This window comes from Caretta caretta, chromosome 2 (genome assembly GCF_965140235.1).
Source record: "Caretta caretta isolate rCarCar2 chromosome 2, rCarCar1.hap1, whole genome shotgun sequence".
Taxonomy (NCBI): domain Eukaryota; kingdom Metazoa; phylum Chordata; order Testudines; family Cheloniidae; genus Caretta; species Caretta caretta.
Genome location: NC_134207.1, coordinates 18,870,558 through 18,898,534, shown reverse-complemented (window position 1 = coordinate 18,898,534; position 27,977 = coordinate 18,870,558).

Sequence of the window (27,977 nt, the reverse complement as noted above, 5' to 3'; positions counted from 1 at the left end):
AGCAGGGGGCAATTGGATGGGGTGGGGCAGTCAGGGGACAAGGAGTGGGGGGCGGTTGGATGGGGCAGGGGTCTCTGGGGGCCTGTTAGGGGGCAGGGGTGTGGATAGGGGTCACGGAAGTCAGGGGACAGGGAGCAGGGGGAGTTGGATAGGGGGTGGGGTCCCGGGAGGGGGCGGTCAGGGGACAAGGAGCAGCGGGGGTTGGATGGGTCATGGGTTCGGAGGGGGGCAGTCAGGAGGCAGGAAGTGGGAGATGATGGATAGGGGGCTGGGGCCAGGCTGTTTGGGGAGGCACAGCCTTCCCTACCCGGCCCTTCATACAGTTTCGCAACCCCGATGTGGCCCTTGGGCCAGAAAGTTTGCCCACCCCTGCAGTAGACTGTCACCAACCTGGTAAAACTATTGCAACACAATGGGATACAAGCAGAAGGTGAAAAAAGGAGTGTGCTATGCTCACTTTGACAGCACATACTCTGAGGTCCCTGCCCTTCTTTGAATGTATCACATAAGGAGAGCCATAATTGTCCTGTGCTGAGGGGACCAGAGACTGGTCTGTGTGTTCCTGGGCGTGGGGGGAGGCAGGACCGTGGCCTGTGAGGAAGAGACGACACCATTGCAGGAGTTGGTACAGTCTGTACATCCCTGCAACAAGGTTCTGTTAATGGATGTATAATTCATCCCCCTGCTTCCCGAGAGGTAATGTGCCTCTGCACCACACCTAACGTACGGCTGAGCCTTAAAGCGATCTAGCCCTAAAATCAGAGGGATACATAGAAGATTAGCATAGGCCTTAAAAAAAAAAGCCAAAGTGTCACCCACAAAAATAAATGTTTCAAGAAGAAAGGAAGAAATAAGGTTTATATGAGTCGTGGGCAAAGCACAGCTATGTCCATTTAAAATGGAATTTGAAGCCACAATTTCATTTAAAGTTTACATTTGTAGCTGCTCCTTAGTTTGCACCCCAAACTGGGAGACACAGAAATTTGCACTTGCATGTGTGGGTGGGGGGGGGGGAAGGGGGGAGAGATAGAATGATCATGAACAACACATTTTTGCTTACCTGTCTTTCCATTCATCATAGGCTGGTTAGGAATAATGCAATCCTAGGTCACAGAAAGAGTTCGTAACGAGCTTATGAAAAGGTCAGAGGCTGTGCAGTGCTTAACAACTGCAATAAATAACTTCAGTTGACAATTTTTGCCTCACTACCCATGACTAACTGTGATCAGTCCTATTCCCATTTATAAAACAAAACAGCTGAGCAAATTATTTACCTGGAAAGTAGAGGTGTGGGAACAGGTTCAAGAAAGGGAGAGATTAGAGAGGTCAAACATTCAGTTTGCCAAAATGATCATTTCCAAGTGTTAAGACTATCATCTAAACCATATAGCAGATTCTACATATGCTCACTGGATCTTCCTTAGCTAAGTGTGTTCAGCATGCGGAATAGATTATACTCCATTTAGACAAGGTTCCTTTTGCACTTTTACATGCAATTAAATACATGATAAATCTGTATGGTTTGGGTGAATTTGTGAACATGTCATTTTATTAGAGTGTGGAAAAATGGCAATCAGAATTTGTTTGGATTTTTTGCTTGCTTTCTTTTGTTTGTTTATTGATTTCTTGCAAAAAGTTTTTGGTTTCACAATGAAAAATGGCAGGTTTCAGAGTAGCAACCGTGTTAGTCTGTATCCGCAAAAAGAAAAGGAGGACTTGTGGCACCTTAGAGACTAACAAATGTATTTGCGCATAAGCTTTCGTGAGCTACAGCTCACTTCATCGGATCACGAAAGCTTAGGCTCAAATACATTTGTTAGTCTCTAAGGTGCCACAAGTCCCCCTTTTCTTTTTACAATGAAAAATGAAAATCCAAATAATTTTTGGTTTCTGAAAACTGTTTCTGACCAAAAAAAATCTGTTATTGGTAAAATTTCAGTTTTCAAAATGGACATTTTTGTTGAAAAATATAACCAAAAATGTTTCAGTTTTTAATTTTCAGATTTTTATTGAAAAACCCAAACATTTTGACCTAAATTAAAGTTTTCCCCCAAAATTTAAATTTTGGTCAAAAAGTCATTTTATGATGAAAAAAGGTTTGGGTGAACAAATTTTGACCAGTTCTAGATTTTATATATAAAGGGCCAGATTTTCTTCAAGTGCAGGTCTCCAGTTTTTGAAGGCAATAATTGTGGTTGGGAAATAATTGCAGGTGCAATTTTGTGCGCACAATTATGGTAAGTTAACTGACTAAGTCATTAATTTGCAGGTTACAAATTGTGAGTATGAATAACTGCAGCTGCAAAATTGTGCCTGTAAAAACTTGATTGCGGCTGGGTTGAATATTTGACTCTGTGTCTGTATATGTGTATGGTAAACCATTTCAGTGACCAGGGCAAATTTGCTCTCCTTGCTTTTATAGCCCTCTATGCATTTGCTTCAGACTAACTTAAGGCCTTTGGGTGGGATTTTCAAAGTGTTAAAATAACTTAGGGTATGTCTACACTAAATAAAAAAAACCCACAACAGTGAGTCTCATAATCTGGGTCAACTGACTCGGGCTCACAGGGCTCATGCCTCTGGGCTAAAAATAGCAATGTAGACATTCCCACCTGGGCTGAAGGCCGGGTTCCGAAACCCAGCAAGGGGAAGATCTCAGAGCCTGGGCTCCAGCCCAAGCGGGAAGATCTACGCTGCTATTTTCAGCCCCATAGTGCAAGCTCTTCAAGCCTGTGTCGGTTAACCCAGGCTTTGAGACTTGTTGCCGCAAGTGTCTTTGCAGTGTAGACATACCCTAACGCATACAAATGAGGTGCTTTGGAAAACTTCACCTTTTTGTCTTGCTCTGCTCCCCTCTGCAGTACCTTTGGACATCTAACCTAGACCTCCTCTCTGTCCAGGCGCACAATCTCCCCACTCGTAGGGCTCACTCCTACAAGGCACAGAATACGCCCTTCCTGATCCAGCAAAGCACTTAAGCAACAGAATAGCCTCAATGGAGCCAATGGGACTATGCCTCGGTTTCCCCAACAGTAGACCCATCTGAGGTCTATAGATGAAAAGCACTAGGAACCAGGGCTTATTATTATCACTAATAAAGAGAACCATGAGCTTAAGTGCTTTGCTGGATCACTGCTTTGCTCAGCATCTGTCAGGATCCAGCCTTTAAAGCAATAACCTCATTTTATGCAGCTCCTGCTCTCTGGAATAGCCTGACTCTCTATCTCTTCATCTCATTGCAAATTTTACTGAAAATATAGCATGTTTCTGCGCTCATGCCTCTTCATTTGTCCCTCTCCATTTAAGGTGGTAAATTCTATAAATCAATACTGCAAAGTAGTTAGTTTGGGATACGGTTTGTATGAAAGACTCTCTCAAGCAGTGCTGTTGTGTGTCTCTTCACAGGTAATATTTTGCCATCTCCAGCAAACCATTTGCAGCTACTGTAAAAGCATATCCAGCTGCTTTCACTGGCACAGGACCACACATTCTCTCTCTCCCTCTCTCTCTCTCTCACTTTAACAAATTGAAACTAGCGGGACACAAAATGGGCTCCCATTCACCCACAAAATTGGCAATAGTATTTAATGAGCTCAGCCCAAAGCAATCTGTTTAAAGTGCACTTTATATTTTTTCCATCATCCTGCAAGCTTTGTTTTTCAGTTGCCGCCAATGAAGTAAATAATTACATTGCCAGCAAGCAACGACTGTTGCTTAAGTTGTAACCTGAAATCAGTCCATAGCTTTAAAATATATATAAAAGTGTGGAAAGACATATCTTATTTCTGGACATGTTCCTGCTTTATATGGGTCCACTTCCAAATGTAGGAGGAATGTGTCATGGAATAAGAGGCTGAGACAAGAGTTCACAGCTACTCTAACAAGAGATTGGTCCTTCTTGATAGTTCCTCTAAATGACACCTGTCCTTTACTTTTAGAGTGTTCCATCTGAACATTCAACTCCACTGCTTAAGCAGGAAGGAACATGCTATTTCACCTCTTTAAACACATACACTCGAACAGATACACATGCTTATTTACATGTTGATACACTTACCACCACCAAACACACCCTTAAGTATTTCTAAAGCACCTGTCACCTTGGTTTTCATTCACACACTCGTGCCTGTTAGAAATTAAAGTTTGCAGAACCACACATGTTACTCCACCATAGGAAGAAGAACACAGTACAAAAAAGTCACACCTTGATGTTTGCAGTACGTTGTGCATCTGAGCTGTATTGTTTGCATAATTCAGGACCTGATCCTGAAACTTATTCAGGCATTAAGCACCCTCATCTCCACTGAAGCACTTCAGGCATAAATTTTATTTGTTTACATATTTTTGATGGATCAAGGCTGCTACCACATATTTCCTCTTACCCAATGGGATGTATCTGGTGATTCCAGAGTAGGTGGACCCTTCCCATTGTTAACACCTACCTACCCAAACATTTCCCAGATAACACTGTATTCTACAAATTGATTTCCTTTCTGTGGTGAGCTGAGTTCAGGGGCTCAGTGAGGCTCCCCAGGGGCTATGGGATCCACCCATGTGGACCCCACTGCAGATCAGACCCTTATTTGTTTCAGGAGAGGTGCATATCACCAATTGCCCATTACTAGCAGAGACATTCCAACATAGTTATTGCTATTCACATGGCCGGGGCACTCAGAGCCAGTGCAGCCACCGCTAGATCGGATCTTTGTGGTGTGAAGATTACCACACCCTAGTGCAGCTTGCTAGCTAAGATATAGGGAGGTGGAGCTGAGGTGCCACCTCCTTCCCCCCCACCACAGAAAGGGAGCTGGGATGGAACGGCCCCTGTACTTCTCCATGCACAAGGTCTGCAATTCTGCTTGATCTTTCTGTGGCCCAGCTGAGAGAGGAGTGGGAAGATTTCTTCTTCCATCTTACCCACACATGTAAGGGCCATGAAAAATCTGGCCCTTCATTTCTATGTGACTAACTACAACCAAAACAATGTTCTGTCTCCTCTACCATAGATTTAAAGCAACTCCACAGCTTGTTGCCAAGAAGGTTATTGTTCCTGAGACTCAAGTAGCACCCCACAAACCCCCTGGCAGTAAGTTTCCAGCAGTCACGACACAAAATGATCAGTGGAAGAACTTACAGGAATGCGTGAAGTGGATATTTCCAGGGTGCCTGTAAGTACCTGACTTCCCAATAGGCCAAAGTGCCACTAGGCGTGGTTTCTGAGAAGTGCCAATTCTTTCCTGCTGCTGACATTCAATGGCACAATACAAATGCGTTTCATATGCAACTTGATGCCATCCTGGCTGCATTAGCCACAGATCCCAGGTTGCCAGGGCACTCATCAGTCCTCTGTATTACAAGTAACTAAAATATAGCCAGAGATCATAGAGAAATGTTATTGTTAACAGGCAGGGAGGTTGATAACAAACAAGCAGTTAATTTGCAGGCTAGGGCTCTGTGTACCATGTCACACTTAAGGGTTAATTTTCCTTTAAGAGGTACAGAAAGGGAGGAAAAGTAAGCCCCATGCAACCCTGGGCCACAATCTCTGCTTTCATATGATTGTAAATGATCAGGAAGGAACCACTAGCAGGAGGAGATTTCTCTCCTAGCTACGGTTATCATCATAGGCCTACCCGGTGTATGTTACACATCTCCCCCTGTGTCTGGTACAGGTGCCTGGCTAGAGGGACTTAGTCCTTTCACTCAAGCTTGGGGGGGGCTCAGTCTTTTAGCTCTAGAAGTTTCAGATTCAACCTCTGCTGACATCCAAGATGACAGTTGTTACAGATAATATAAGAATTGAATAATCCTACCTGATGACAAATTCATATATCCCTGCTGGAAAGGCTCCCTGTATATGTCCCATGGGCTTTATACATCCCCCCCCCTTCGCATACACACTCCAGTCAGAGCTCCTGAGCAAGAAGATAAGCAACAAGCTGGCCTGGATATTTCAAGGTGTGACAATTACTATAGCAGTTCTCTTCTCAGACAGCCTGTGATCAGTTCAGTCAGACCTCGTGACACGTACACTACTGTAACTGGCAGCAGTCACGTGGTTTAAGCATTACCCAAGAAAAATCAAAGCAATGGGAACAGACTGACATTCTGTATATTTTAACTACTGAACAATGCAAGATCAGAGGGACGGTGGGGAGCTAATCAAAAATATGATTCTATTCTGAGATCCAGGCCTGGAAAGCAAAATGCATCATCTAAGAGCTTTTACCAAAACCCACACATCTCTTCTTACATCCCTGGCACTGATTTATTAATGAGACACCATGTCCTAGGGACAGTCACACATATGTTTCACATTGCCATCGGTTCTGTTTCCCACACATCTCTGCTATATGTGACCATTTGAACTCAATGTTTTACCACACAAAGCAAATTCTCTTCAATATTCTAATAGCTGGTGTCCAAAATTGGTGGACTATGTGACTTTGAGTTTATCAGAACCAGCCATCCATACCAGCATATTCTTTTACCTTATGTTTTCTGGACTAAATTAGATTTGGATAGAGGGGGGAAATGACATAACTAGCCTACACCTTAGCCTAATATCCCTTGTTTTGTCTTCATCTGCAGTCTGTGGTGTATGCTTAATAAAGACAATTAGAGTCAGTAAAGTGGCTTCTTACAGCCTGGAAAGTAGGCTAAGCATCTCTTTGATATACATCACAGTTAGATTTAACAAGATCCAAATCTTCCACTGTGCCAACTTTAACCTTCTCTTGCTGTACAAAGATCTGGTAAATGGGGGGATCAGTAGCTATCTAAGTTACTTAGATGGCCCCCAGTAACAAAGTATCTGTGCACTCCATGATCTTTAACATATTTGTCCTCACATCACCCCGGTGAGGCAGGGCAGGGCTAGGAGCCTCATTTTGAAAATGGGGAACTAAGGCACAGAGCTGCAGCAACAAGGCTCAGAGCCTGGGTCTACAGACTCGAGCTTACACTGCAGCACTGAAACCTGGCAAGGGGAGCGGGTTTCAGACCCTGGGCCCCAGTCTGAGCAGGAGCATCCACACAGATATTTTTAGTGCCATAGCACAAGCCCACGTGGAGAGATCTGGGGTTTGCGACTCGCTGCCAGTGTAGATGTATCCTAAGGGTATGTCTACACTGTGATAAAAAAAACCCCTGGCAGCAAGTCTCAGAGGCCGAGTCAGTTGACTCAGGCTTGGGCTGCAGGGCTATACAATTGCAGTGTAGAGGTTCTGGCTCAGGCTGCAACCCGAGCTCTGAGACCCTGCCCCACTTGTGGAGCCCCAGAGCCTGGGCTCCAGCTCGAGCCAGAAAGTCTACACTGCAATTTTATAGCCCCTGTAGCCCCAGCCCGAGTCAGACGGCCTGGGCCTACTGCAGCCATGCAGCGGGTCTTTGATAGCAGCGTGGATGTACCCTCACCCACAGTCACACTGGAAGTCTGTGGTTGAGCCAAAAACTGAATGCAGTTCTCCCAAGAGCCTTAACCACATGACCAATGCTCTTGACTCTTCTCTCCATATTTATTGCTGCCAGCGTCTGTGCTTACTCTTGCCTCCCAAAATAGAAAGTAACCCATATAGCCTCCTCTTTGCCCTCTCTGTCCATGCACTGTTACAGCGTGTCAGTGGATATACCAAATGCTCTGTAAAGGAGCATACTATTTGCTAGGGATTGAATTCCCTGAGGGATTATCCAGCCCTGGAATCCCAGGAGTGCAGCAATGCCAGAGCCAGCATTCCAGTCTGCAAAATTTCAGGCTCTGAATCCCAACCCTGGCGCTCAGTCAGAAAATAATTATATGTTGGCTGGCTGACTTTGCAGACTAGAAAGGCAGCTCTGAAATCTGCATGCTGAATTATAAGAGCTTTCAAGATCCCAGGAGAAAGTAAAACTGATCCTGATGCCCCAGGATTGAAAAGTCTCTTTAACATTGCATGCCCTACTGCAAACAACTGCTCGCCTGTTTTTACTAATCAATATATGATCCATGAAAGAGCACAGGGGTAAACTCATGCAGATAGATAAGGATGGGGAAACAAAATCTGGGAAAGCAGGAGTCTTGCAGCCATGAAATAATGAAGAGGGGACAGGGCCACTCATTCCTGTGTAACCCAGCCTATGCACAAGAGAAAACTTAAGTAGTGACAAGACAGGAATACTGCAGTCTTCCAGCACTGCTTTGTAGCATCGGTGGACAGTGCAATACACTGATCTAGCAGGACAGATTCCTGAGGGATTCTCCTTTAGAACCTCAAGTCTGAGTTTCCAGACAAAGAAAAAAAGACCTTCCTCTTTTCCTTAGCTGGATAACTGTTGTGTAAAGTACTTAGAAACATGCAAGAGATTATGGGTACATCTACAGTGTAGCTAGGAGGTGTAATTCCCAGATCAGGTATATATACTCACAGTGTCTTTGTGATCAAGTGTGCAAAAAATAGCACTTTGGCCATGACAGCACGTGCAGTGGCTCAAAGCAGCTGCCCAAATACAACCCCATCTGAGATCTTAGTTACATACTTGGTTGGCGAGCCCAAGTTACTGCCCATGCCATCACAGCCACACTGCTATTTTTAGATGCTGGCGTGGAGCAGAGCTAGTGCACGGACACCTCCCAGCTGCAGTGTAAGGAACAGATCCTCAGCTCACGTAAATTGTCACAGCTCCACTGAAGTCAATGCAGGTCTGGCACTTTATACCAGATGGGGTATCTAAAAACACTCATATTGATACTGGAGCGAGGCACAAGTGTGTTTGTGATGAGATGAGAAGTGCCTATGGGCACTAAGGGCTGGTCTATGCTACTGCAGTCGACCCAAGTTACGACGCTACTTCAGTTATGTGCATAACGTAACTAAAGTCAACGTAGCTTAGGTCGACTTACCGCGGTGTCTACACTGCGTTGGGTCAATGGGAGACGCTCTCCCGCCGACTTCCCTTACTCTTCTCAGGGAGCTGGAGTACTGGAGTTGACCGGAGAGCGCTCTGCGATTGATTTAGTGGGTCTTCACCAGACCTGCTAAATCGACACCGCTACATCAATCACAGTAGTGCCAATCTACCGGTAAATGTAGAAATGGCCTATCAGAAAATTGGTGGTAGATGGAGTGCCTCAAAGAAATAAAGATGTCGTTAGAAGTATTTCCATATTTTCCAGAGATTTTAGGGGACAAAATGTGCTCCTGATAAATCAGAAAAAGACTGGTGTATCAAAGTGGCCAACACTAGCAAGATGGGAGACAAACTTTCCAAGTGAACCTTGAGTTTATATTTCAGAGTAACAGCCGTGTTAGTCTGTATTCGCAAAAAGAAAAGGAGTACTTGTGGCACCTTAGAGACTAACCAATTTATTTGAGCATGAGCTTTCGTGAGCTACAGCTCACTTCATCGGATGCATACCGTGGAAACTGCAGCAGACTTTATATACACACAGAGAATATGAAACAATACCTCCTCCCACCCCACTGTCCTGCTGGTAATAGCTTATCTAAAGTGATCATCAAGTTGGGCCATTAATTGATGATGATCACTTTATGATCACTTTATGACAACTTGATGATCACTTTAGATAAGCTATTACCAGCAGGACAGTGGGGTGGGAGGAGGTATTGTTTCATATTCTCTGTGTGTATATAAAGTCTGCTGCAGTTTCCACGGTATGCATCCGATGAAGTGAGCTGTAGCTCACGAAAGCTCATGCTCAAATAAATTGGTTAGTCTCTAAGGTGCCTCAAGTACTCCTTTTCTTCTTGAGTTTATATGCAATACTTTATAAAATCCATGGTTTGTCACTCCTAACTCCAAGAGAAATTATCGGACAAGCTTGCCAGGCTGTACACTCAATGGCATTTCTCGGTCTGTAGTATAACACAACTTTTGAAAGCTGCTTGTGATCACGTCCAAAGTTTCCAGGAATATTCTAGGGATCATTGGGCAGAACCCTATTGATTTTGTGGAAAGTCAAAAAAACAAAGGAGGCATAATGGGGGATTTATTGAGCTCCATTCCTCTGGTTAGCAGAGCCACAGCTTCAAGCACCTCTGCAATTGTCTGTAGAGCAAAGAACTGGTTGATGGCACCCATGAAGGCCTACAAGTATAACAATAACCCTATCTCAGTTCTGTCTATTCTCCCAATAGAGTTTAACATGAGGGGGAATGGAGAGATGCAAGGAGCCCCTGGTGTGTGCAGAGAGTTCGGTCAACAGCTGCTATGAAGTATGCAACCTCCTAGTAACTAACAAGCCTCTGTGATGCTGAGAACTCTTAAATCCCACTAAAGACACCACTCAGCACCTTGCAAAACTGGGTCCATAATTAGTAGCCATGTTATGGATGGGAAAAAAATCCAGGCAGCTATTCTAGAATGCTGTAACATTATTTCTAAGATATTTTGAAATACATCCAGAGGGATATCCTCTTTTTGGGGGGTGGGTAGGAAGGCTGAGGTTTCCTACCCACTAGCAAGACATATGGGCAGCAGAAAATGACAGCATCTGAGAGGGGGTATCTAAACCTGCCATAAAGTGGAATGTGCAAGAGACATGCAGAGGAGGGTGGCTCATCGTCTGGGGGAAATGATTTATTTCCCTCCCCCACCACAAATTCAGGGCCAAAGCGCCTCAGCTGGTGTAAATCAACCACCCACCTTTGACTCCAATGTCTCCATGCCAGTTTACACCAGATGTGGATCTGACCCAACTGTTTTCAGTCTAAGGGCATCTTGACAATGTTATATGAACATTCAATAAAATGTTTTTTTTAAATTAACTTATTATGTATCCCTCCATTCCAGACCATGTCCTATTTTGGAAATGTATTTAAACTGCTTAACAGTTTGAGGTCGAGTGTCTTGCTGGGACAATGGAATTTCCATGAGCATATCAAATAGAGCTCTAAACATTTTCTTCTTCTGCCTCTAAATTTAAAGATTGCTGGCTGATTAATAAGCAAATAAATTCTCTTACCTGCCTAACTCTACAAACAATATTGTTGCTTTGCTTCCAGGCTTGAGGGTTATCACAAGTGTTCACATCTTTAAAGGGAAAAGTCAGCTGCAAAGAAACCGGAAATCACAAAAGGTTTTAATTTTGTGCTTGAGCATGTGTGTGTGTTCCCAGGGCTACAGGCTGCGTGAAAGAGAAATGCATGAAGTAAATGACACCAGTCCAAAAGGGGCCAATTCTCCCACACAGCTCTGAATCAACAGGAAAGAAGCATCTCTCATGCTGCTCAGTTATGCTACTTTGAAAAAAACAGAAATTTTTCTCCCAGAGAGACAATTTACTGTGATCCTTGAGGATGCCGGTGGGAGATCCCCATGAGCACATTGCTGGCTGTATCAGCTACTGTTCGGTGTTCTTCAGAGGTTGCGTGGCCATTTCTTTCTTCCAAAGCTAGTGCTGTTTCTAAGCTGGAGCATACATACTTGTACTTAACTTATAAGCAATAATTTGAATAGAGGCCCTGATTCAGCAAAGCACTTAATCCCATGCATAAGTACTTTGATGAATCAGGGTCATAATAATGTAAAATCCTCAAACAGTAACAACTGAGTGTGGAAGGTTTCCCAATTAGACTAGTTTCTAATAACAATATGTTAGGAGAACAAGGCTCAAAGGGTTTGCACACGACAGCACAACTCCATCATAAACTATCTGAGGTAAGATTATGCAGTAGAGAGTCATCTTGGACTGGGAGTCATAAGCTCTGGGCTCCAGCACCCATTTTGCCACTGGCTCATGTGTGGCCTATGGTTGGTCACTGTGGCCAAATTTTTTAAAAGGCATAACTAGGGCTGTTGATTAATTGCAGTTAACTCACGTGATTAACTAAAAAAAAATTAATCACAATTAAAAAAAATAATCGCGATTAACCAGTTTTAATCGCATGGTTAAGCAATAGAATATTAATTGAAATTTATTACATATTTTGGATGTTTTCTACAATTTCCTATATATATTGTATTCTGTGTTGTAATTTAAATCAAAGTGTATATTATTTTTATTACAAATATTTGCACTGTAAAAATGATAAACGAAAGAAATAGTATTTTTCAGTTCACCTCATACAAGTACTGTAGTGCAATCTCTTTGTCATGAAAGTGCAGTTTACAAACGTACATTTTTTTTTGTTACATGACTGCACTCAGAAACAAAACCATGCAAAACTTTAGCGCCTACAAGTCCACTCAGTCCTATTTCTTGTTCAGCCAATCGCTAAGACAAACAAGTTTGTTTATGTTTATGGGAGATACTGCTGTCCTCTTCTTATTTACAATGTCACGAGAAAGTGAGAACAGGGGTTCACATACCACTTTTGCAGCTGGCATTGCAAAGTATTTACATGCCAGATATGCTAAACATTCGTATGCCCCTTCATGCTTCAGCCACCATTCCAGAGGACATGCTTCCATGCTGATGATGCTCATTAAAAAATAATGTGTTAATTAAATTTGTGACTGAACTCCTTGGGAGAGAATTATAAGTCTCTGGCTCTATTTTACTCACATTCTGCCATATATTTCATGTTAAAGCAGTCTCGGATGATGACCCAGCACATGTTGTTCATTTTAAGAACACTTTCACTGCAGATTTGACAAAACGCAAAGAAGGTACCAATGTGAGATTTCTAAAAATAGCTACAGCACTCAACCCAAGGTTTAAGAATCTGAAGTGTCTTCCAAAATCTGAGAGGGATGAGGTGTGGAGCCTGCTTTCAGAAGTCTTAAAAGAGCAACGCTCTGATGCGGAAACTACAGAACCGAACCACCAAAAAAGAAAATCAACCTTCTCCTGGTGGCATCTGACTCAAATAATGAAAATGAACATGCGTCGGTCTGCACTGCTTTGGATTGTTATTGAGCAGAACCCGTCATCAGCATGGACGCATGTCCCCTGGGATAGTGGTTGAAGCATGAAGGAACATATGAATCTTTAGCGCATCTGGCATGTAAATATCTTGCAATGCTGGCTACAATAGTGCCACGAGAACGCCTGTTCTCACTTTTAGGTGACATTGTAAACAAGAAGCAGACAGCATTATCTCCTGCAAACGTAAACAAACTTGTTTGTAAAAAGAAAAGGAGTACTTGTGGCACCTTAGAGACTAGCCAATTTATTTGAGCATGAGCTTTTGTGAGCTACAGCTCACTTCATCGGATGCATACTGTGGAAACTGCAGCAGACTTTATATACACACAGAGAATATGAAACAATACCTCCTCCCACCCCACTGTCCTGCTGGTAATAGCTTATCTAAAGTGATCATCAAGTTGGGCCATTTCCAGCACAAATCCAGGTTTTCTCACCCTCCACCCCCCCACACAAATTCACTCTCCTGGGCTATCACCAGCAGGAGATTGGTTAGTCTCTAAGGTGCCACAAGTACTCCTTTTCTTTTTGCGAATACAGACTAACACGGCTGTTACTCTGAAACTTGTTTGTGTGAGCAATTGGGACTGAGTAGACTTACAGGCTCTAAAATATTACATTCTTTTATTTTTGAATGCAGGTTTGTTTTTTTACTTAATTCTACATTTGTAAATTCAACTTTCCCAAGAAAGAGATTGCACTACAGTACTTGTATTAGGTGAATTAAAAATTACTCTCTTTTTTTTTTTTTTTCTCACAGTGCATGCCTCCCCACTTTTTAACATAGGCATAGTTGGGAGGGACAGAGGGTGGTGTTGCCCCCCCAAACTGCAAGCCTCAGGCAAGCGTGGAGTGGTGCCGGGAGCTCCCCCACTGCAAAGCACAGCTCCTGCCAGTGCCACTCCGTGCCTGCCCCCGAGGCTTGCAGGTTGAAAAACACCTCTCCCTGCCTCCCAGACTACGCCCAAGTCAAAAAGTTCCAGTGCCCTTGCAAGGAATGACGCAATCAAACAGGGGAGGCAAAGAGTCAATTAAAGCTCACAGGGAAACAATGGGGCAGCGAAACAAAACGGAGTTCATGCTAGCCTGGGAGGCAAGGAAAGCGAGGAAGACTTTCACAAATCACAGAGTCTGGGCACTGATACAGCAGAGCACATAAGTACATAAGTACATGCTTGACTTTAAAGCAAGCGCATAGCCCTATTTAAGTCAGTGGGATTTGTCACGTGCTCAAGGTTTAGCACATGCATTGCAGGGCCCAGGACCTAGTGAGGTCACTGATGGCTGGGGTACTGAAATCTTTTTCAAAATTTGTCTTCAGATAGAAAAGAAAGAAATCTATTTGGACTATTGCACTTAGCTGGCCTGTAAGGCGGCTGGAAATGAACTCCCCCCTGCCCACCACCACCACGCCTTATAACACATTTGTTCTCCTGCCGCAGTATACACAGGGCACAATATATGTTTAAAATGTAGCACCCCTGTTACACCTTTGTGCTTCGATTTAGGATGGCAGAACAGAGAACTTTTAATAAAATCTCTTTTTGTTACTTTGTGGTTATAGAACAATAAAATAAATCATTTACATAACACAAGTGTAACTTTAGAAACCCTAATTAATAATGTCACTCTGAAAGACAGTTATTTGCTGTGACAGGGAGAGGTGTTGCTGAACACAACAGAACGAGTCCACGTCAGAGACTAGAATTCAGAAGCTCCCGGATCCCAGGCCTGTGTTTACTCTTATCTGGGAATTATTGATGTTGTTTGTGTTTCAGCAGCACTGTGGAAGAGTGGACTCTCTGCTAGAGTGCCCCTTCATGGCTGGACATGGCATGGCAGCTCTTTCCTCATCTAGTGACAGTCACTGCTGACATCCTGCTGACAGTCACTCTCATCCTGTGATGGTTTCTGTTCTCATGTCTCGACACTCCAGTCAGGTCACATTTAGTCCTACCCCATCTGAGGTAACAGAAAATCCAATAAAAACAAATGTCCAATCCCTACATCCATTCTGCTGCTGTAGGTTCTGGACCCAGTGGTCCATACACACTCTTCTCAGGGTAGTCCATATCCCCTTCTCACGGGCTTCACACCACTTTACCAGTGATTGGTAGGGAACCCAGGCCCACCTTCAAAACTGGGTTTGAGTCTAGGAACCCTAGGAAAGGTAGTCAAGGTTCACTTTACCAGACTCCTTGCTGCCACCTCCTGGAGCTTCTTCCTACACAAGCCTCTCCCTGGGCTTTCTCCCCACAAATTCTCTAGTTCACCCTTCTTTCAGGGCCAGGACTTATAAGGTTCTCCCCTGGAATCCCCACACACAATTGCAAACCAAAAATACAAACTTTAACCAACTTTTTCCCTCCTCACGTTTGACCTTTCAAATCTCTTAAGTTACCTCAGTTCTATTCCTCAGTTAAATTCTTCCCAAGGCTCTTTCCCTGGAAGTCGAGATCCTGCCCTATTATCTGGGCTTGGTCCAGCCCAGTGATTACTCCATGTCTCTCCTAGCTTTCTGCCAGACTTTTCTACTCAGGAGAGGATCCCAAGGCCAACTCTCCCTCTGAGCTTCCTCCTTTATCCTCCCAGTTTCTCTAGTACCAGAGAAACTAGAGAGTGACAGCAGCATTCTTTTTTCTTTCCCTACAGTCCCCCTTTTGCTCAAGACTCTCCTTCTCTATAGTCACAACCCAGGTCCTCCCTCAGCTGGGCTTTATCCTTAATTAAGCCTGACCCACCCTCTAAGTGCAACTAGGTGTGTTAATTCATCTCTCAGGATCTCTTTAACTTTTTCTTTGCTTGTGTTCTGAAATAATTCTCAATTATCGTTCACGTTTTTCTGATTAAATTCTTCTCATAAGTGTTTTCAGCTTTTGAAATTGGCACTTTTAGAGCACCAGGTTATACATATTACTTATTTGGACTTTATTCTGTTTGCACATTATAAATGTGATTGAGACATGATCACTTGTACCTAAGCTACCATTAATTTTTAATTTTGAGATCAGTTCCTCTTTATCTGTCAAGAGGAGGCCTAATATAGAATTCTGCTATGTTAGATGCAACAAATTTTGAATGAGAAAATTCTCATCTATATCCCGCTCCCCTATTTAAAGATAGAGCTTATTAGGCTCCCTAGAGAGTCTTTTGTTTTGTTAAGTGACCACTAGAGCTGAAATCATTAATAATCAGGTCTAAGTGCTTAGACCTGCTGCAGAACAGCATTTCTGTGGAAAAGACAGCCCAGCCTGCACTCGCTATGAGGTTAAGAACATACGAACATAAGAATGGCCCTATTGGATCAGACCAAAGATCCATCTAGCACAGTATCCTGTCCTCCAACAGCGGCCAGTGCCAGGTACCCCAGAGGGAATGAACAGAACAGGTAATCATCAAGTGATCCATCCCCTGTCACTCATTCCCAGCTTCTGAAAAACAGAGGCGAGGGACACCATTCCTGCCCATCCTGGCTAATAACCATTGATGGACCTATCCCCCATGAATTTATCTACTTTTGTTTTAACGCTGTTATGGTCTTGGCCTTCACAACATCCTCTGGCAAGGAGTTCCACAGGTTGACTGTGCATTGTGTGAAGAAATACTTCCTTTTATTTGCTTTGTTCCCCCACTGAGAGCTGAAATCACTGAGAGCTGGGTGGAACCTCAAGAGACCGACTTGCAGGGGTCATAGTGGCAGGTGGCAGCAGAAGGTGATGGCACAGGGCCATCGGCGATGGAGTGGAGGAGTGAATGGTGGCGCGACAAACAACAGTGCCCGGAGTGAGCGGCTGGAGCGAGTGGTGAGCAGCTGGAGGGATGAGCAAGGTGCCTTCTCCCCCCCGCCCACTCCTCCAGGGTGGGAGGTGAACTCATGTGAAAGCACCTCTGAACTCTGGGTCTTCACTGACCAAGGACAACAACTATGAGTGGGGTGCAGTAGAGGAAGAACGGTGGAGCACGTTAAAGGAACATTTGTTTGTTGGAGTACATTTTAGTGACTTTGCTCCAGGATGCTAGATTGGTGACTGAGAAACTTATATTAATATACATTTCCTAGTAGGCCAAGATTTTAAAAATGCATTATTTGCCAAGGTCATTATCTCACATTGTTGCTATCTTGAGATGTCGTTATCTTGGGGAGTTTCTGTACTAAACATTTTTATTAAATGGCTAATGTAGTGCCAATCTTTAAAAAAGGAAAGAAGGAGGATCCTGGGAACTACAGGCCAGTCAGCCTCACCTCAGTCCCCGGAAAAATCATGGAGCAGGTCCTCAAAGAATCAATCCTGAAGCACTTACATGAGAGGAAAGTGATCAGGAACAGTCAGCATGGATTCACCAAGGGAAGGTCATGCCTGACTAATCTAATCACCTTCTATGATGAGATTACTGGTTCTGTGGATGAAGGGAAAGCAGTGGATGTATTGTTTCTTGACTTTAGCAAAGCTTTTGACACGGTCTCCCACAGTATTCTTGTCAGCACGTTAAAGAAGTATGGGCTGGAAGAATGCACTATAAGGTGGGTAGAAAGTTGGCTAGATTGTCGGGCTCAATGGGTAGCGATCAATGGCTCCACATCTAGTTGGCAGCCGGTGTCAAGTGGAGTGACCCAGGGGTCAGTCCTGGGGCCGGTTTTGTTCAATATCTTCATAAATGATCTGGAGGATGGTGTGGATTGCACTCTCAGCAAATTTGCGGATGATACTAAACTGGGAGGAGTGGTAGATACGCTGGAGGGCAGGGATAGGATACAGAAGGACCTAGACAGATTAGAGGATTGGGCCAAAAGAAATCTGATGAGGTTCAATAAGGATAAGTGCAGGGTCCTGCACTTAGGACGGAAGAACCCAATGCACAGCTACAGACTAGGGACCGAATGGCTAGGCAGCAGTTCTGCGGAAAAGGACCTAGGGGTGACAGTGGACGAGAAGCTGGATATGAGTCAGCAGTGTGCCCTTGTTGCCAAGAAGGCCAATGGCATTTTGGGATGTATAAGTAGGGGCATAGCGAGCAGATCGAGGGACGTGATCATTCCCCTCTATTCGACATTGGTGAGGCCTCATCTGGAGTACTGTGTCCAGTTTTGGGCCCCACACTACAAGAAGGATGTGGATAAATTGGAGAGAGTCCAGCGAAAGGCAACAAAAATTATTAGGGGTCTGGAACACATGACTTATGAGGAGAGGCTGAGGGAACTGGGATTGTTTAGTCTGCAGAAGAGAAGAATGAGGGGGGATTTGATAGGTGCTTTCAACTACCGGAGAGGTGGTTCCAGAGAGGATGGTTCTAGACTATTCTCAGTGGTAGAAGAGGACAGGACAAGGAGTAATGATCTCAAGTTGCAGTGTGGGAGGTTTAGGTTGGATATTAGGAAAAACTTTTTCACTAGGAGGGTGGTGAATCACTGGAATGCGTTACCTAGGGAGGTGGTAGAATCTCCTTCCTTAGAAGTTTTTAAGGTCAGGCTTGACAAAGCCCTGGCTGGGATGATTTAATTGGGGATTGGTCCTGCTTTGAGCAGGGGGTTGGACTAGATGACCTCCTGAGGTCCCTTCCAACCCTGATATTCTATGATTCTATGATTATATTATAATTAATTTTTACATAAGAACGGCCATATTGGGTCAGACCAATGGTCCATCTACCCTGTCTTCCGACAGTGGCCAATTCCAGGTGCTTCAAAGGGAATTAGAACAGGGCAATTATTGAGTGATCCATCCCCTGTCATCCACTCCCAGCTTCTGGCAAGCACAGGCTCTCAGAGCATGGTGTTGCATCCCTGCCCATCCTGGCTAATAGCCATCAATGGACATATCCTCCATGAATTTACATAGCTCTTTTTTTAACTCTATTATAGTTTTGGCCTTCACAACATCTCTTAACAAAAAGTTCCACAGGTTGGGTGTGTTGTGTGAAGAAGTACTTCCTTTTGTTTGTTTTAAACCTGCCCTTATTAATTTCATTGGGTGACCCCTAGTTCTTCTGTTATGTGAAGGAGCTTATTCACTTTCTCCAGACCAGTCAAGATTTTATAGACCTCTATCATATCCCCTCTTGGTCCTCTCTTTTTCAAGCTGAAAAGTCCCAGTTTTTTTAATCTCTCCTCATGTGGAAGCTGTTCCATACCCCTAATCATTTTAGTTGCCCTTCTCTGAACCTTTTCCAACTCCAATCTATCTTTTTTGAAATGGGGCGACCAAAACTGCAAGCAGTATTCAAGATGTGAGCATACCATGGATTTATATAATAAAAGTGGAGGAGCTTGGTTTGCCAGACAAATCAGCAAATCCAATGCTGACAAACTGAGTGAAAAGGCTACAAAACACAAATCCTCTGGACTGCACTGACATGCAGAAAACCTTATAAGCCAGTCATTGTCAAAGCCAATTTTAGAAGTACTTAATGAGGCTGTTAAAAATGCTGGAGACACAACACAGTTTATTCAAACAAACATGGCTGTCACATCATACTTTCTCTCTAAGCAAGAGATACCACACACTACAAACTGGAGGCCAATGTTAGGTTCATTGTCATTTGTTTATCCTGAAGTTGGACACTGGTTCCGACCAAGACCGGCAAATGCTCTCTATCTTTCTGCAAGAAATTCAGCTGACTGGTTAGAAGCATGCAGTGCAACCGCAAAAGACTCAGCAGTTGAAAAAGTGAAGAACTCTCTCACCACTTTCAGAAAATGCGCATACATGGCTGATGAATGAACCGATGCAAATGGGTGTCACGTTATCTTGATGTCAGTGGTAGGCCAGTAGATGAATTTCTAGATGTTCAGGTTACAGAAGGCACATCAGCTGCAACTCTGACAACCCACGTCTTAGAAGAGTTAAATGCTTGTAAATTGGATCCCAAAGAGATGGCTGCTTGTGCATCTGATGGAGCTGCAAACTTCTCTGGAAGACAGTGGAGTACAAGCTTTGCTCATTGAAAAGTGTAACTCTAAACTCTCCTATATACACTGCAGAGGCCATCTACTCCTACTAGCACTAGTACAAGCAGCAGGATCTTCAAAAGGCATTTTAAAAGCTATAAATTTAATGTCTTCATTATACTGTTTTTTTTCAGCAAGAGTCCAAAAGGACTGAACGTCTTGGAAAATCTAGAAGATACATTGGGACTGAAGTTAAATTAGTCCAACTTGGGAAAACCTGCTGGCTTCCTCGTGAGCAATCCTTGGCAGTTGTCTTAAAATTACTGCAACCATTATTATTGGCTTTGGAAAATATCTACCAAGATGGAATAGATCTAAGTAGTGAGGCTGGTGGACTACTTTTGCTACTAAGTTCAGAGAAGAAAATCGCCATTCTCTCATGTAAGTCAACAGTTGAAACGACTTGGGTCACTAAACAAAGCCATCCAGGCATCTGCTACAACAATAGCAGATCTCTGTCCAGCAATGGAAGTTACACTTGGATCAATCAGAGAGATATCCATTGAAAACATACCGAAAGAAGCAAAGACTTCAATTCAGAAGTTGACTTCTTGGGGCACTTATATTGACAATTCAGAAGTTGACTTCTTGGGGCAAGAAGTGTTTGTTAAGCCAGCTGAAAAAGTAAAGTACACAGACTTGATTCTTATATCTCTACAACAGCAACTTCTGGATTCTATCAACCTCCACGTGGCTTTTACAGATGCCTGTCTTATAAAACACCTATAGTTGAGTGGAGTGAGGCACTACCAGCAATGGGGCTGCCATGTGATCAGGACAGAACAGAGAATTTGAACACAGAGTGGAATATCATACGACGAATGAATGAAGATTTAACTTCAACTTCTTCTTTATCATCACTAGAGGTTTGACCCAATTTTTGTGCTGTGTTTCCTGGGATGAAAGAAGCAGGAATTCATCTCTTTCTAGTCCCAGTCACAACAGCTACAGTTGAGCGATGCATTCTTTTTCCTCACTGAATAGAATTTTGTGTTCTGAAAGAAGTCACCTTCTGCCTGATCATGAGCATATCATGAAGGACTGGAAGTACCGGACTCATGAGAAGCCACCAGAAATGAATGCACTGCATTCAAGAAGTTCATTAACAGAGTTGTGCAAAATTACAAGAAGAAACCAAGAAGGATGTAGATATAATGCTTCATAGAGGTTTTCTGTAGCCAACTTTAATTTGTGTGATGATTTAAAAACATGAGTTAAAGCTAATAAAATGGTCGTAAAACATTTTTCAGTTTTTACCATGGTATCATACAGCCCACCTTCACCCTAACTGTCTCCCTTGTCATCGGTCCTCACACACACCTCATATTTTTGGACACCCCCACCCTAATGTCCATTCCTGGGGAAAACACTGGACAGGTGGTCACACCAGTACTATGAGTAACCTTGCTTTGCACAAAGCTAACCACCATGTGGTCTTCCACTTTACCAACCTGAACTGGCACAATGCCAGTCCAGAAGACAAATGCTGCCTTGCAGCCACAGAAGTGCAAATAGTTTTCCCATTGCTATCCCACAGTACCCCAGGCTACTCCACTTTCTACAGCATCACAACACTACCATGAGTTAGATTAGTAACAAATTATCTTCCCAGTTTTAGAGGGAATCTCTTTGTGTCACTGTTGACCTAAGTGACAGAGCCAAAGCCACATAATCAGTCTCAAAAAAGGAGACAGCATCAAAGCTGGGAATAGAATCCAGGAGTCCTGACACCAGACGATTGCTTTCCCACTGCCTATGGAGAAGAAACCCACTATGAAGATTCTCTGCTCTCTTTCTTTTATACTTCTGCAGCCTCTTAGTATACTGACCAGCACAGGGCTACTGCAGAAAACAAAACACGAATAAAATTACTTCCCCATGCAGTCCAGCTTGCAGCAATTTTTCATGAATTATGCGTGTCTATGAACCTTCCCTTGCCATGGGAAGCATAGTAACCCTGACCATCAAGATGTTGACAGAATCACCCAAAGGCTTTATATACCCTGATGTAGGAGGGTCCCTTGAGATTTTGGTTCTTGCAGAACTTCTTCAATGCCTTTTGGCAACACAAAAAGTTATAAAGCTCTATAGCTCCACATCTTGGATCATCCTCAAATTCTAAGATGCTTTTAAACGGAATCAACAGCATCAGCATGCATCCATTTGTGGATGAAGAATGCTAGCAGCAGACAGTGCAATTTTTTGTGGGATGGGCCAGAGGGGTTGAATTCATGAATGACCAACCACGACCTAAAAGGTGTCTCAAAATATTGTTAAAGAGAGACTAATGCATCTCATTCTGCAATAATGGCTGCGCCTATGCAATCACAGTGCCATTTTACAATGACCCACACATTCTATTTTGCTCATCTTAAAGCATGCAATTTGTACTCTTTCTGTTCACTTGTACTATATTTGACTTGAAAAGACTAGCTCATTTTCTGAAGTGTCCATCATACCAGTACCGTGTTTGCCAGGTGTGTTGGGGCTGCTCTGTTTCACATGGTGAATAATAAGGAAAAGTAATAAATGGTTTGGGGGATGGGGAGGTGGTTTAATATCTTCAGTTTTTTTTCACATTAGCCTGCATGTAGTAACAAATGTCAGTTACACCCTACAGACTCAGACCAAGAAAGAGATGCAGAGAGGAAAAATCCAAGTGCATATCAGCTTTCTATGCAAATCAAAACATTCAGAGGCAGCAAAATTTAGTGTTCAGTAGGACGAGGAGGACTGTTCAGTCTGTGGGTTCCTGTTTGCAATAATGACAATGTGTGTGTGATTTTCTTCACTTCTCTTGAGTCTGAATACACAGTCAGCAGATGCTTATTTAACTCTCTTCAAGATCTTGGCCAAGAGCCTTACGTTTTTTCAGATAAGTGTAGTTAGAGTGGATCTACTTAATCATTTCAGTAAGGATAGAATGACCCACACTGAGCTTCTGAGCTGATTTATAAAACAATTACATGAAATAGAATAAAGTAGTGGGCTGATACGATGGTGGTCACATAACATCCCTGCAATGTTCAAGCACAAGGCTCAGAAGAGAGACAATGCAGCCTAATTGGACAACACAAGGTAAGGATCCTGCCTTCCCTGTAACATCAAACCTGTATGTTAAAGTTACAACATTAAATTTACAGCTGTAGAAAGCAATTCAAGTAGGGAAGGATGGGGTAAAATGGAGCCCAGCTGGGGCCATCCTTGCCTCCAGACCCAGAAGTATGCTGGGGAAACCCCACAAAACTATGGGGACACTAGGACTCATACAGTGTCCATCCACCCCTCCCAAATCATCGTAGTTCACTCTGGATGTGTGCCGTTCCCCTTTCCCCTATCCTGTGTCTGTGTAGTCCATCTGGGCTGTAATATTTTTAGGGTAGGAACGGTCTCTTATTTTGTTTGAACAGTACCCAGAACAATGGGGGACCATTCTCAGCTGGCCACTAGGTACTGCCATAATACCCACGATTAATCAGTTCATTTCAGTAGAGTGCACGCTTCCTCTTTGACAATCCTATGTGACCAGCTTCCCTTCCTGCTGACTCAGAGACTGGTTGCTCAAAGAGCGGAGCTTCCTCAATTCCCACTTACTTCACTAGGCATTGAGAGCACTCAAACGCTTCCGGGAGGCACTTAGTACTTTGTAGTATTTGCCCCCTACTAAACATATTGTTGACATTATTCCACTAGGCTAATGCATTAGTCCAACCACAGCAGGGTGTCTCCCAGGCAACACTGAGGATCTAGTTTTAAAAAGGCCTATGCAGATCAAGTGCTTGGTCTTTAGCAGAGAGACAGGAGTACTTAATAAAGGTGATTTTCATGTCTTTTGTTACCATCCTTTAAGGAATCCATGGCCAAATACATATGAGGACCACACTCCTCAGCAAAACAATCTCTTTGGGTGTGTCTACACTGCAATTAAACACCTGCAGTTGGCCCATGTCAGCTCACTCGGGTTCATGGGGCTTGAACTGTGGGGCTGTTTAATTGCAGTGTAGATGTTTGGGCTTGGACTGGAACCTAGGGTCTGGGACCTCAAGAGTAGGGAGGATTCCAGAACCTGGGCTCCAGTCAGAGCCCAAACATTTACACGCAAGTAAACAGCCCGGCAGCCTGAGTCAGCTGACACAGGCCAGTCGTGGGTGTTTAACAGCAGTGTAGATGTACCCTTGATGCCTCAATTCCTCATCTGTAAAATGTAGATAATACTTCCCATGTCTGTTTTATCTATTTAGATTGAAAGCTCTCTGTGGCAAGGAATGTATTTGAACAGAACCTAGCACAATGGACCTCTAATATTGGTTGGAGCTTCCAGGTACTGCTATAATATCAATAATTAACGATAATACTAGGAAAAAGGGGATTAGATTGAATATATATATATGCCCAAATTCAGGAAAACTCTTAAGCACATGCTTAACTCTAAACATGCACATGAATCCAATTGAATTAAGCATGTGCTTAAGTGCCTTGCGAATAGGAATTGCTCCCTGGAATAGGAGCTATAATTAGGAGGATAAAACACAAATAGCATGTGCACTGCGCCTGCTCAGTGAAAGGAAACAAAAGGGGCTTTCTGAGTGAATGGACCTTGCTGCACATGCTCAGACACCAGATGATGAGCACAGTACAAGAACCAGAATTGAACTAATTTCAGTGAAAACAACTACATTTGCTAGCCTTTTGCTTTTCAAAAATGATAGTCACAAAGATTTACCAGATTGCGTTTTGAGGGGTGTTCTCCTGCAGGTTCCTACTGAAAACCTGATCTTCCAATGTCTTGAACATCCCTGATTCAAGCACTGAATGCCTAAGTCCACTGATCCTTGACTAACCAGAGAGACTGTGGCTGAGCAACACACAGCACGCTCTCTCCAGCCTGCTCCAATGCACACTGAAGCCAATGGAAACATTCACATAGATCACATGGGAGGCCTGTATAGTGCAAGGGGTGAGCCCCAAGAGCTGGGAATTTAACCCATGTTTCCAACACGTAGCAGTGCACAGCATTGCTAGCCAATATTTCTGGTTTCTTCTTTATTGAGTTATTTACTTTTGAACTGTGGTAATAATCCCATCTACACATTCTCTTATACAGGTTCAGAGGTTTTAAAGCCAGAAGGGGCTACGAGATCACCTAGCCTGACCCCCCTGTATCCCACAGCCCATCCCATTTCACCTCCTGTACTGAGCCCGCTGCATGGGATGAAGGAGAAAACGTTGGGTTTTCCTCCATGTAGCCCAAACCAATTAAACTCCTTGTTCCTAAATTCCAGGTGCTCCCTTTAAGTGCTTTCATTATTGAATCACCAGCTCATTTACCAGGACAAACTGTACGTTTTGGTCCCTGCGCAAAAGAGCAGGTATCTCCAACCAAACCTTGCAGCCCAAATGCAGTATAATTAATTCAGTCTTCCTCTACTCAGATGTTCTCCTGACTGAAAAATCAATGCTAATAAGGAGCCTTGGGAAGGAAGTGTGTTGCTGTCTGCTGTCAAATGGACTAATTTTAACCTGCTATCTAATGACTTTCAGACTGACAGACTTTAAAGAACCTACAAAGCCAACAAAGAGGTTTTTAAATGTCCCTTTCCGAAACAGCGTTCTCGGCTGATGAAGGCATCTAAATGCATGAGGATGCATTTTTATTCCAACTCAGTTTCTCTATCAAGAATACTGGGTGCAAGGATTGAAGTGACAATTGTATTTTAACTTTGTCAGCCATTAGACCCGTGTGCAGGGAAGAACCAGGTAATGCAGATTTGAAAGACCAATCTCAGCTACTCAGAAACACTAACAGGTTCTGAATTCATTGCAACCTGTGAGGAAATTGGGCTTGATGTCAATGTGTGCTCAGTGAATAGATCTGCTCCCTGCACAGTTGCAGCCCAAACTGCATATAAGGTGTTAGGCTATATTTAAAAGAGGGAGAATAACGACATGACCATTATCCACAACACCATTGCCTAGCATCCCTCTACTGGCTCCCCCGTCTCCACTGCATCAAACAAAAGCTCCTTGTCTTCACCTTTAAAGCGAAGCATGATTTGCCCCTCCACCCATCAGATCCACTAGCTTACGAAGTCACTGCCCCCTGCCTTTGCTCTGCCAAGCATCCCAGCCCTGCTTAGCCACTTCTCACTCGAGCACCTTTGTGCTTCTTCTCCTGCTGCCTGCCCAAGTGTGGGGCAAACTCCCCTGGCAAAATTTGTGAAGCAGCCACATTTTATCCTCCTTCAAATCATTCTTTGAAGCCACCATTGCTGTGATGCCCACAGGTCACTCCCACCTGCCATCGGTTAGGCACGTGACAAGTGGTGACATTTTGTTCTCTGCTAAACTCTGTTAATTTTGTTGTTACCTGAGCCTTCCGACCCATTGGTTTGGTTTGTCCACCCCTGTTGTGAGCTCCCTGGGGCAGGGACTGTCTTCTTTGTTAAATGTCTGAAGAGTGCCTTGCACAATGGGGCCTTGATTGTCAAGGGAGGCTCCCCGGTACCACTAGAGTATAAATAAATATGACTGTTATTACGGTCCATCCTCACTTTGAATACTGCCTCCATGTTTGGTCACTTCATCGCCAAAAAGGGCCTAGCTAAAAAGGTCCAGATAAAAGTAATAATGGCCATTAGATGCATGGCAGAGAGGGATTCAAGAAGAGGGGAGACTGAAAATATTAGAACTATGTCGTTTTGAAAAGATTCAAGGTGAAATTCACTCCTGTGCAGAGCCCTAGGCACGATTTAGAAATGGGCTGTAGAGATGGTCTAGCAGTTAAGACACTAGCATAGGACTTCGGAGACGGGTTCAGTTTCCTCGTTTGTCACAGACTTCCTGTGTGATCCTGAGCAAGTCACTTAGTCTCTCTGTGCCTCAGTTCCCCATCTATAAAACAAGGGTAATAGCACTTCCCTGCTACATAGGGGTGTTATGAGGATAAATACATTGAAGAGTGTGACACAGTAATGTGGCAATATAAGTACTTTAGATTTAAGTCCTTAGAATACTCAGTTACTCATCCCCCTTGCACAAGCCTTCAATGAACTTATAAGGCAATATATTTACAAAAAATATATTTAGTACATATACTTAATCTGTGGAACTCCTCACCACAGGAGATGAATATAATAAAAAATGTAATATTATGTTACATGTATATAGAACATTTCTCCTCAGAATCTCAACAGGATTTATAGTCATTAATTTACTCCTGTGAGGTAGATATTATCCTCATGTTATTACATGAGCAAACTGGGGCACAGAGAGATTAATTAATGTGCCCAAGTTCCCACAAGAAGTGTGTGGCAGAACTAAAAAACAGAACTCCAGTCTCTTGGCTCCTAATGCTGTGGGTTAAGTGGGAATTTTCTGTAATATTTTTATGAAGCCTTAGAGACTAACCAATTTATTTGAGCATAAGCTTTTGTGAGCTACAGCTCACTTCATCAGATGCATCCGATGAAGTGAGCTGTAGCTCACGAAAGCTTATGCTCAAATAAATTGGTTAGTCTCTAAGGTGCCACTAGTACTCCTTTTCTTTTTGCGAATACAGACTAACACGGCTGCTACTCTGAAACCTGTCTTTATGAAGCCTGTTTGTGCCTCAGTTTTCTCTATACATAGTAATGTTACCCAGTGGGTGGGAAAGGACTGTTTGCTCTCAGAGGAGGCTAAGAGACATAGATATGGAGTACTTGTGGCACCTTAGAGACTAACCAATTTATTTGAGCACAAGCTTTCGTGAGCTACAGCTCACTTCATCGGATGCATACTGGGGCAAGTACAGAAGACGTTTTTATACACACAAACCATGAAAAAAATGGGTGATTATCACTACAAAAGGTTTTCTCTCCCCCCACCCCACTCTCCTGCTGGTAATAGCTTATGTAAAGTGATCACTCTCCTTACAATGTGTATGATAATCCAGGTGGGCCATTTCCAGCAAAAATCCAGGTTTTCTCTCCCCTCGCGCTAGATTTGTGCTGGAAGTGGCCCACCTGGATTATCATACACATTGTAAGGAGAGTGATCACTTTACATAAACTATTACCAGCAGGAGAGTGGGGTGGGGGGAGAGAAAACCTTTTGTAGTGATAATCACCCATTTTTTTCATGGTTTGTGTGTATAAAAACATCTTCTGTACTTTCCACAGTGTGCAT